Source organism: Diadema setosum, chromosome 14 (assembly GCF_964275005.1).
Source record: "Diadema setosum chromosome 14, eeDiaSeto1, whole genome shotgun sequence".
NCBI classification, from domain to species: Eukaryota; Metazoa; Echinodermata; class Echinoidea; order Diadematoida; family Diadematidae; genus Diadema; species Diadema setosum.
This window is the reverse complement of record NC_092698.1, coordinates 1,315,210-1,327,858: the sequence shown is the minus strand read 5'-3', so window position 1 is coordinate 1,327,858 and position 12,649 is coordinate 1,315,210.

Genomic DNA, 12,649 nt, shown 5'->3' with positions numbered 1-12,649 from the left:
GATGTCTTTTTCTGTGTGCATTTTTATCAGTTCAGAATTAACACTATCTGTACTTGTCAAAATCTTCCTGTGTGCATTTCTGGTAGCACAATGAGACGATAGAGCATTACAAAAGGGAGGAGACTGCCCCATATCCATGATGTACTATATACGCCATATAATTCGCGAGTCTAAATTTTTCGCGAATCGGGAACTCTCGACGATTTCGCGAGTGGTTAAATTCGCGATTGGGGAGTCCTCTACTGAACGGAGAAGTGTACACGCGTACGTCACATTCACATCGGGATCAGAGTCAATATTTTCGCGCGTCTTTAATTTCGCGAATACCACCTGACTTGCGAAATTCGCGCAAATAAAAACCTCGCAAAATATTCGGCATATACAGTATATGTTAAGCATGCATACAGTTTGTGATCTTCTCAGATGAATGAGTGGTGTGTTTACTCCATTAGTTTGCAATGCTCTATTTATGTAATAGTGGGTGCATATTAGTTTCCATTTGCTTTTGACCATTCGATTTTGGGATCACAAATAAAAACAAAACATTTAACTGACAGAGGGCATTCTAGAAATTCAGCTTCATGAGTGGCTCAAGCAGAGCATGGCATTTCTCTTGTTGTACTTTCACATTCATGAATAAAATGCTGCTTTTATTGGTGCACTCTTGATTGCAAGGAAATAAATCAGTAGTTGTGGTTTAGCATTTTTTAATGCCACTGTCCATGTAAGTGCTGGAGGCATTATTTTTTTACCCATCTGAGGCTACTGGTATATTTCATAATATGCCATCACATCTGGGGCCTGTTTCATAAATATTGAGCATAAGATTGATTTTACCCTTGATTCACTGAGTTACATTTGATAAATCAAGCATAAGATCAATTGAAACTCTTTACGAAATGGGCCCCTGGTTCTTAAGATGATTTTAGCCAAATTATGGGTCCACAAACTCATGCTCTTTTGTGATGAAAGGACTTACCCTGTGATGAGAAACTGAAACCCAGAAATTAAAGTGAATGACCAAAGCAACAAGATTGTTTTATTTCCCCTGTGACTATAGCAAAGCAGCTATTTGATGTACAGACGGAACGACTGTATACAGGTTTCTTTTCATGATACACAGTGATTATAATGGATTTTATGCCCTAATCACACAGTATCTCTACCATCACATTGTAGGCTAACCTTGAGGTCTGGTTGGTAAGCCTCGCTCACTTTGTCGAGGGGATCATGTCCCCATTTCATTACAAGCTGATGACAGTGTTGTTTGACTGAGAGAACAATTACTCCAAATACCTGCCTGTGATTGGGGTTACTTTGAAGTTGCAGGTTGCACATCTTTTAGCATACATGCATTAAACTTTGAGAGATAATTATTCATAATAGCAAAAGAGATGATTATTATCTTCTTCTTTTTTTTTTAGATTGTGCTTCAATTTTATGCAATTGCAATGTTATTAAATTGAATGTCCAACACAATCATCAGGTATCTGCAAAGATCATATTTCTTGAATGTTACATGTTTGTGAAAAGCATTAATGTGTATTGGGAGATATAGCATTCGAGAGTACAGACTGGAATTTTGAGATGCATATTATCAAGAATGGAAGTCTGAGGCAATGAAAAATTTGCTCTGTACAGACATTGTAAATGTAGTTCCTCAATTTTGTGTTAAGGGCAAAGCTCTTTGATTTCTGTGACAATATCACAAGGTTAAAGTGGAATAAAGAGGAATTTGACTGTAATAAATTCTGGAATCTTTTCAAGTTCCCTATATTGTATATACATGCTATTGGTGACATAAAGTTAATGAGACACTAAAGGTGATTAATGTTTCGGTCATACAACAGGGTTTTACCCAGACAGCTAGACCTACGATGAATGGTGTACTTTGGCCTACTTGAGCCTACCACCAGTGCTGTGCTGGTTCTGTAATCCATACAGTTTGTTCTCCATTAAGTGTGAAACTCATTTAGTGTTTCAACAATGAGGCATTCACCCGTTCCACACTGAATTCTGATATCCCCATAGACTTAATATGTAGGCCACCAGGTTCCTGTAAGGAACAGGTTAATAGAGTACATAGTTTGCAATCAATAATAATAGATATTGTCTTACAATTTCTGTAGTGCCATTTTCCATTCTGATTGAATACTCCAGACGCTTTACACCAAAGCAAACAAACTAAAAATACATGTACCATAAAAGAACAAGAAGAAGAGTTAAATGTCTGTTTTCAAAATGCATGGTTAAACAAGTAGGATTTTAGATTGCTCCTAAAAGATGTTATGGAGTACGAGTCTTTCAGCTCACATGAAAGTAAATTCCACATTGTTGGTCCAGCATGAGCCAAAACTAGTCCCCACCAAGATTTCCTAAACATTGACAGCTGAGTAGAAGTAAAGAGACAGAAGTGTACCAAGAACACTTCCTTTAAACCTCCAATGTTGTGAATGTGATGAAGAAATCCATTTCAAGACAGATTGGTGGAAAACATATTCTTACTGTTGAAAGATGCTTAATTCCTGTTTTCTTTGTATTACAGTGGACTCCCATTAAAACAAAATCCTCGGGACCGGCAGTTTTCTTTCGTTATATCAAAATTTTATTATAATCAGCAAATAAACAATAAGGAAACATAAAGCCGATAATTTTGCGACCTGGATTTTAATTTCATTGTAACCGGAATTTTGTTATAACCGTGTTTGTTTTAACGGGAGTGCACTGTATGTGGATGAGTAATACTCGACGACATCATTAAATTCTGCTGAAGTCTGGATGCATGATCATTTTGTTGATGCATCAAATTAATATGCAATCAGATGGCAAATGTTGTGGTCCTTCTGCAAGTTTATCACCCAAAGTATGTACAGTCATATTGAATGTGACCCCCTTGCCTTATTAAGGTTTCGAAAGAAATAATATTGAGATGCTATGTAAAAGAAATACACTTGTGTTTCAAGTATCAAGAGCTTTTCTGTTGTCTGTAAGTTACCATTGGGATGAAACTCTGTGAGAATGGCTCATTACGAGGTATGGTACCTCTTTTAACCCATTAGGGATGGACTGATATTGCTACACCACAAATTTCCCGTAGACCCCTGCCTGAGTATACTCAGGACTCGTCCTCAATGGGTTAACAAGGTGAATTCGGCAGTACAGATTTTCATTTATATCTTATTGGTCTCTGTCCTTGTGGGTTTTTTTCAATGAAGTAATGGTTATAACAAGGTAAAATCAGCTGACTCAGTGACCTTGTCATGGGGTTTCCCCTTAGCCATCTTGACTCTTCTTGACCTCTCTACCCCCCCCCCAAAAAAAAAAAAAAAAAAAAAAATCCTGGCAAGTGATAAGGTCAGAGTAAAGATTAGGGTTAGGGTTAGGTTTTAGGATTAGAGTTTGGTTTAGGATTAGGTTCAGGATTAGGATTAGGGTTACTGTCAGGAGAAGGGTCTGGGGTAATTGCCCAGGGGGTAATTGTCATGTCCCACTTTAAAACACATTTCTTTAGATATGTATCAAGTGGGTATGTTACCCCACAACCGTCTCATGGAGGATTCTTCATCAATGTTTATATAATCTATATTCAACTATTGCTATTTTGATTTTGACAAGATCAATGTTTACCTCTACCTTCACTATATTGAAATGGCTAGGGTTCAAGGGTCAATATTAATGTGGACTTCCTTTGATATTTAGCATCAACTTAGAGGCAGTTTGTTAAAGCTATAGTCTTGAAATTTGTTAAAAGACATATATATCATCATAGAGATCCGAACCCCATGCAAGCATCTCTGGAATGGGGGTTCCTCTCCCTGCACCTTCTAGCAAACTGGAGACTCTGATTACGCAATAACATACACACGATGTTATGTGCGCATAGCACAAATCAATTGCAGGTGTCCAGGGCCTGTTTAAAGGCTCTTAAAGCTTTAGGGTTATAGAAGCTCTCTGGTGCTATCCTGGCCTTGTTTGTGAACATATATGACAAAACTTTAGCCTGGCAAGAGGAAAAGACATATTTAGCGGAACACAAACAGCCAGAGTAGGAGAAATTCAAACTCAAGCTGGAGAGTTGGGATCTCTGTATAGTTAGGATGTCTGTTATCAGAGGCATCAATGTTTGTTTGTTTGTTTGTTTGTTTGTTTGTTTTTGTTTTTACAGTACAGCAAATTCACTCCAGCAACACAATGAGAGCAGTACAATTTGTAGTCTTTGTGGTAATTCATTTTATTGTACCATTTTGCCACAGGAAATTATACCACCTGTCAGGGAGAAAAACAAACAAACATTATAATATAAGAGAGTAAGAGACAGAGAGAGATTCCTGACTGCCGTCACAAACCTTTCTTGGCGACCACCTGTCTATAGGGGCCACCTGCTGTATGGAACCACTAAAAAACAATCCCCTCCGAGAGAAAAAGCATGTCAAAGAACCTGTCTATAGTGGCCATCTGTATGTAACGGCCACTTCTTGTCTCCCTTTGGTGACCGCTACAGACAGGTGTGACTGTGTCTATAAAAATTTGTTAAGCGATGTTGAAATTTGTTTCATCATTTTGCCTCATATACTTGGATGTTGTTCCTGACACTGCTGATGTGGAAAGTGTCCAGATTTCTCCCCATTAATTGGTACTGTGAAAATGAGAACTTTGCTTAACACAATGTTGAATCATCTGAGCTATTGTCTTACAGCAGACTTTTGTCTTATTGAATTACAATGTAGCAGGATTTGTGATAAAGATATGTTTGCCTGTTGTACTGGATTTTTTTTCCCCCTTCGCATGTAATAGTGAATTTTGCTTCTTTTGTAAGAAATTGTGTGGACCTTGAAATAACAAAAGCAAAAACAAAAACTGATGAAGTTTACTCCATACCAGAGTGGATTTGCTACACTTTGTATAAAAGACATGATAATGTGCATATGCTGTATTACAAATACAATGACATTCATGTATGTATTGTCTACATTAATCATTTGTGTTTTTGTATGTGTACATAAAACATGATCTTCACATGTGGTGAATGAAATACCAGTAATAAATGTCACTAGACATTATGCACCTTAGGTATCAAAGTGTGTTACACATGCCATGTTATCAATTACGATAGCATGATTGTTTGATTTTTATGTGAAGATTGGCTATAGCTTTTTAGCTCACCTGAGCCAAAGGCTCAAGTGAGCTATTGCGATCGCCCTTCGTCCGGCGTCCGTCGTCCGTCGTCCGTCGTGCGTAAACTTTTTACATTTTCATCTTCTTCTTGAAAACCCCAAGACCGATTTTCATCAAACGTGGCAGGTAGTATCCCTAGGGGGTTAGGAACTCAATTTGTTAAAATGGGCACCATGCCCCACCCAGGGGGCCCCCAGGGGGGCCCAAACCCCCCAAAATTAAGGAATCTGTAAAAATCTTCTTCTCTAGAACCAGAAGTGATAGAGCTAAGTTAATACTATGAGTTAGTACATTGATGACTGTAGTTTCAAGTTTGTTCATGGCAGAATCAGGGGTGCCCCCCTTGGGACCCAGGGGAGGGGGTGGGGAGGGGTCCTAATGGGGCCTAAATTGTACATTTTCATCTTCTTCTTGAGAACCCCATGACCCATTTTCACCAAACTTGGTAGGTAGCATCCCTAGGGGGTCAGGATCTCAATTTATCAAAGTGGGCACCATGCCCCACCCAGTGGGCCCCAGGGGCCCCAAACCCCCCCCCCCCCAAAAAAAAAAAAAAAAAAATGAAGGAATCTTTAAAAATCTTCTCTAAGATAAACTAAGATAATACTATGAGTGAGTACATTAATGACTGTAGTTTCAAGTTTGTTCATGGCAGATCCAGGGGTGCCCCTCTTGGGGGCAGGGGGGGGGGGGGTTGGGAAGGTTCAAATGGGGGCCTGAATTGTACATTTTCATCTTCTTCCTGAAAACCTCATGATGGATTTTCGTCAAACTTGGCAGGTAGCATCCCTAGGGGGTCAGGATCTCAATTTATCAAAGTGGGCACCATGCCCCACCCAGTGGGCCCCAGGGGGCCCCAATCCTCCCAAATTAAGGAATCTTTAAAAATGTTGGCCCTTATTGTACATGTTCATGTTCTACTTGAGAATGCCTTGTCAAATTTTAGTAAAGCTGTGAATAATTTAGATTAGTGACTGCATGAAAGGTGAACTTGCGATACTCAGGTGAGCGCTAGACCCGCGGGTCTCTTGTTTCTTTAAAGACACAGTAGCATGGGATTACCATAGAGTGGGAAGGCTGGGCCAGCTTGGATATATTTGAGAATCCCTCAACGAATTGTGTACAGCTTTATCACTGATCTCTATGTAAGTACACACACAGCCAAAGAATCTCCACTGGAGTCAACTGTTACTGATGAGTGAACGCTTTAATGCATGTATTCACTGACCAGTGCTATCTCTGGCTTTTTAATGTTACATTGGTGTGCAGTGAATGAATCAGGTCATCCATGAATCCCCATGCTACTGGGTCTGTAGAGAAAATAATGCACACACAATCAATCAATCATATATATTTATATATATATATATATATATATATATATATATATATATATATATATATATATATATATATATATATATATAAATCATATATATTTATACATAGCATATATATAATATATACATATGTTATATACATATATATATATATATATATATATATATAAAGATATATTCACACATCAAAAAGCTAAAGTACTGGTAAACATTTTCGCATTTATAATAATAATATCATTTTGTATAAGACTTAGGGGAAATTCAATTGTCATCAAACTTGGTAACTAAGCACATCTTACAAATATTATGCACAATTAAACACTTTATTACCTTGTCTGTTCCAAGGTGCAAAAGTAAAAGTTGCACAATGCGTTAATGTTTGCATGGTTCATTGCATGTTGAAATAAACCATTGATAAGAGTAATCTTTCTTGACAGCTTTTCTTCCTTTCTTTAAAGTCAATATGATCTTGTTGGGCCACAATAAAATGTCAATCAGTGTAGCACAAGAATATTCTCTTTCTCTCCCTCTCTCTCTCTCTCTCTCTCTTGGGAAAGGAGAGAGGGAAAGAAAAAGAGTGCAAAGGCTCATTCAAGGGTAAGGCATTGTGTAACCTTGCTCATTTTGTGTCAATATCATTATGGCAAAAGGTATTAACACAGCAATGACAGATCGGCCATTTTGCAATTTTTACTTCTGTATATACTTGACAGATAGAAACAAATGTGCTCATTAGTTGTATTTCACCAGAGCAGGCTAAATTAGAATGAAATTTCTTTTAATTTGATATATTTCATTAGTTTCTATTGCAGTTATAATGGAAAATCTGAATATGAAAAAGTGTTCTGTTGGTATTGAGTGTATATATATAGCATATCTTCTTTCTTCTTTTTTTTTTTACGCGAGTAAATTCAGGCCAACTGACTGCTCGCATAGCCGCCCTCTTCAGAGGAATGATGATGGTGAATATTTTCATGACCTACTCCCTCAAATGTATCCTTCACGGTTCGGAAATGGTAAAAAAAAAAAATGTATACTTTTGCTTTTAATACTAAGATACTGAAATGACTAGAATTATAGGTCATGCATGTTCGCTCTATCTATATTTTATGTAAAAACAACATTTTCTCATCACACATATATACAAAGTACTGTATAAGCTCTCGCTTGTATCAATATGAATTCCACATAACCGGGTAAACACTCACACAGAGACATCACGCAAGACACACTCAACACACACACACACACACACACACACACACACACACACACACACGCACGCACACGCACACACACACACACGAGCTGATTGCCAAGTAGGCCAGCAACCCAAATATCTGGATTAAATGCACCGATATTAGAATATGATTTATAAGTGATAAAGAGGTAAATCAGATGATCCGTTCAAATATGGATTTTTCAAGTTTCAATGCCGCCACAGCTGGATGAGAAGTCTACGACAGTTCATGACGTCACGCATGGAAGACTAAAAAAACGGGGGAGTGTCCTTCACAAATTTGCATTTTTAATGAAAGGTCCACATCTCCTCTTTTTGATACTGACGCATGTAAGACTCTCTCAAAATTCTCCGTTTTCTGAGAGGTAAGTCAAATGCGTTTTCATTATGCTACAAACGTGAAAATAATGAATTATCTTTATATTCTTTGTGTCCACGTTACAATTAAAACTTTGTAGTCTCCTCATCCAGCAAATATATACCGAAAGTTTTAAAACTCATGAACTTTTGAACGGACAGTCGAATTTCCGTCAAAGTTTGTGATGTTTTCTCCAGTGTAGTAATATATTGCTGCATTCACACAATCTATGTGGGTTTCATTTTCCTTTAATACCCTTCAAAAGATTGTGGCACGATTGTCAAATAGCTGACCGTGGTAATAGATTACATGTATTTCTTTGTTTCGGTTTCAGAGTCATCGAGCTAATGTTCGTGGCGTGTGCGGTCGGGGCCTAATGGACAGCTCTCAATATTGAATTTCCGATTCTCGTTTGAATTGAGCGGGTAGTGCCGGGGACAGCGAGTTGACTCAGTCGGTAGCGCTTTGTTTTACGAAGCACTTGCACTTGAAACCAAAGTTCATGAAGTTTTTTTGGTGGCTCTTTACAAGCTGCTTGCGCATGGGCAGAAACTTTTGCTCCAATACAGGGACTTACAAATCAGCATAAATTTAACAGGGAGGTTTCCAGAGCTCTGCAGCCGCTTTCCATATTATGTGGATTATTCCGATACTGTCGGAGAGTACATACGATTGCCTTGTGCTTAAAGTTCAAACTGTTCTCTTGGCATTTTTGTTTAAGAAATATTATCAATGAATTTTTGTTTTGAAAATGCAACATGTACGGTATACGTTGCACAGTAGGCCTACATTCCTTTTTCCATTTTCAACCCTCTCCCTTATTTAAAACGCATAGAAACATCACTTATGCGCATTTATAAGCACTTTATTATTATTATCATTATTATTATTATTGTTATTATTGCTGCTGTTGTTGCTGTTGTTGTTGTTGCTGCTGCTGTTGTTTTTGTTGTTTTTGTTGTTGTTGTTGTTGTTGTTGTTGTTGTTGTTGTTGTTGTTGTTGTTGTTGTTGTTGTTGTTGTTGTTGTTGTTGTTGTTGTTGTTGTTGTTGTTGTTGTTGTTGTTGTTAGTTATAGAAGAGAGCCGGCCCCAATCTATATGTGGGTTGGATGGAGGCCCATCCATGCAGACCCTCTTCCAAGGCCATCATAATGCCATTTTCACATCTCGATTTTGTACAAACCCAGACCATCCACGCGCAAGAATCATTTTCCTATATGAATATCAAAGGTATTTAACCAGGAGGGTTGCAAATTATTTACGATTTGCCGTGATGGAGGCAGAGAAAATGGGGGAGATTCAGGTATGGAAAGGGGCAGTAACAAGACATGGGCTCACGAATTAGCGACATCAGGGAGGCGAGACGAAATTCACCTCCCCGGCGCCATCAAAATCATCATGCATACCTTTAACATTACCATTGTGATTACCCAATCTGCATCTGTAAGGCTACTGAAACGACAGATAAGACGAACAAAAAATATAATGCCTTAATGTTCATCTTTCCAGATACTGATTTATTCACATAAAAGAATAATCGAGTGCGGTTTCACAAAGATGTTAACAAACACTGCAAGTAACTGCTGTATTTGCTATTATTGTTTCAATAGTACCAGTCCAAAAATGAAATACACATTGGTCGAAGATGCTCCTATAGACTATACATGTATGCGGCAACTGCAAGAATCATACGGACACAGTATAATAAGCCCGTCATGGTATCACACGAACCCTAAACCTCTGAGTTAACAAACCACGGCACCTCTGCAGGGGCGGATCCTGGGGACCGTTTCATGAAACTTTTTGTCAGTGATTTACACTGACAACTGTTAAAAGCTACTGAATTCCTTGCGTCTGATTGGCTGATAGCAAATTTGTCGGTGAAAACCTCCGACGAACTCGTTGATGAAACGCCCCCCAGGAATTCCGTAAAGGGGAGGCGCCTTTGCAAAATTAAAGGGGACGCACGCACTCCCCCACCCCCGCACTATTTTTTTTTTTTTTTTTTTTTTACTTCTTTTGTTTTAACCATAAATAAAGAGGGGCGCGCTCCCTGTGCGCCCCCTCTGGATCCGCCACTGCCTCTGCATGATTCTCGTAGTGATCAATGAAATCTCTTCTGAAGTCGTGCTCTTTCCTCGTAGAAGGATCCATATTGTATAGGTTACTAGTAATACACGTAAAGTCTTCATGTCGGACCTTTACCAAGAAAAAGAACTTAGCGTAATCACCGAATCTAAAAACTGCTACACATCATCACTGCCGATAAAAATGAACTCGTTAATTTTTGTATCTATGCAGACCATAGACTTCTTGGATATTGGATCTAATCAACTCTGTGACCTAGATTCAAACAATGAAGACATTTATACAGAATAAGAAGTACAGTATAACTCACATCGATTGATTGATTGAAAAAAAAGCGCAAATAAAAAAGGGACTATTGTTTCGAAAGATAGACCTATCACGATAAAAAATTCGGAAATCACCGAAAACCATCAACTTGTGTAATGGTGACAGGGTGTCGCAAGTGGTACGTGTTGTCTGCTCGTGATTAGCAATCAACGGATATTTTGCGTTTTATTGGTGATAGATTTATAGATCGTCCTTGTGAATCTGAAAGGCTCGTGGAAACATCACGTGATATATACCGACATTATCATACTACAGTATTCACAAACATTCCATGAATTTATTATCTACACATCAAGTAGGGCCTACGTTTGCTTCGATCCCGGTGACTTCTATACAAGTGAACACATTTTCGAAGAAGAGTGTCTTACATCAAAATATGAAGTACATTATATAGTGTGTTTACAGTGTACCATATTATATACTGTTCTTGTGAGGAAAAAAAAAAAGGAGGGAGAGAAAATTGACATACTACCCAGAAGGGTGCATTAGTGATCTTTTCATGAGCAACAGGGTCGAAAATGTGTACACTCGTCGGTTCTATTAATCCATTAACAACCACGCACTTGAGTGTAAATATAATATGTTTGCTTTTTCTGAGAATAATACAAAAATGGGAATTACCAGTGATAAATTGATCTGGATAAAAGATTGTTATAAGTAGAGAATCCTGGTTTTAACGTGTAGATTAAAAAAACTAATAGTTTGTGTTATAGCCTAGGCATTGCCAGCATGCAGCACAAATATCAATACAATTTTCCTTCTTTTATCGGTCACAATAATCATGAATTTGAAGCAGGCCTTACTCAAATAAGCTGAAAGGCCAGCTAATCGAGTAGCTCGTATGTTGTTCATTTTTCCTTCATAAGGTATATCTATTTTTATTCATGAATCTGCATACCGTAATACTCTCTAAAATCGAGTGAAAATATTCACTCTTAAAGGAGTGAATACAGAAAAGAGTGAATTCAGAGTGAATTTCGCGTGAATTTTGAGTGAAAATGTTCATTTTCACTCAAAATTTACTCCAATTTCTCTCTAAATTCACTCTTTTCTGTATTCACTCCTTTAAGAGTGAATATTTTCACTCGGTTTTTTTTTTCTTTTTTTAGAGAGTAAGTCATAATACACCATTGATGTATGTACAGCGTGCTTATGATGTACCATGCATTAGGGTACCTCCTTGATTGGTGACCTTGGAGATATACACTGGCCACATAAAGGGGATTGCTCCATTTACAGCGGAATATAATCAGGGCTTTCCGTAAAGGCTTACTTGCAATACGAACACCAGCATCCGTAATGCGGTTTACAATAGGGCAGCTGCAAAGTTACTGCAGCACGCCATACAGGTTCAATCACATACTAGTGTGTAGTACACTGTACTACTAGTACAAGATGTACATGTAGTGTAACTGTACAATACTGCAACACACAACACGCAGCTTAATAAGGCATTCTGTTGACCTTGTGGTCCTGCATTTACTAGTATTCTGATCTCAGCGGAACACAGGGGAATCCCCCTCGCACTGAAATTGCGCAATGACAGGCACAGATCATCGCGCATCGTGTGTTGTGCATAGAGCATGGAGCAGTACTGGGAGCTACATAGGTTTAAGTCGTGTGGGCAAAAGTTCACGCGGGTATGGCTTCACACTGTCCAACTTTGAAGCGGCAATCCAGGGGTCGCATAGCAGCAATTCTTTCATACCGTTTGCTATGAATGGGATAAACCAGTATTTATTTTCCCAAAGGAAATGGAAATACATGTACATAGGACTAGTAGGACTACATGTACAGTGTATTATATTTAATCTGTAGGGCCCATAGGGTACCTACCTGTATTCCCTTTTATGCTTCGAGTGCCCCTCGAGCATTTCATTTAATGGATATAATCCATTAAATGAAATGCTCGAGGGGCATTCGAAGCATAAAAGGAATCCCGTAAATAATACTCTTCGTCTGGCGGTTCGATGTGTGTGTATAGTTATAGGCCAAAATGTACTGTACCCTATATTTTATGCATAATCTTTATACAGCTGCAAGAAACCGGGAAGGCTTCTATGCCACGATAAATATTATTGAAGCACGAAATTGTTTGTTTTCCATGCTGCGCATTGGGCT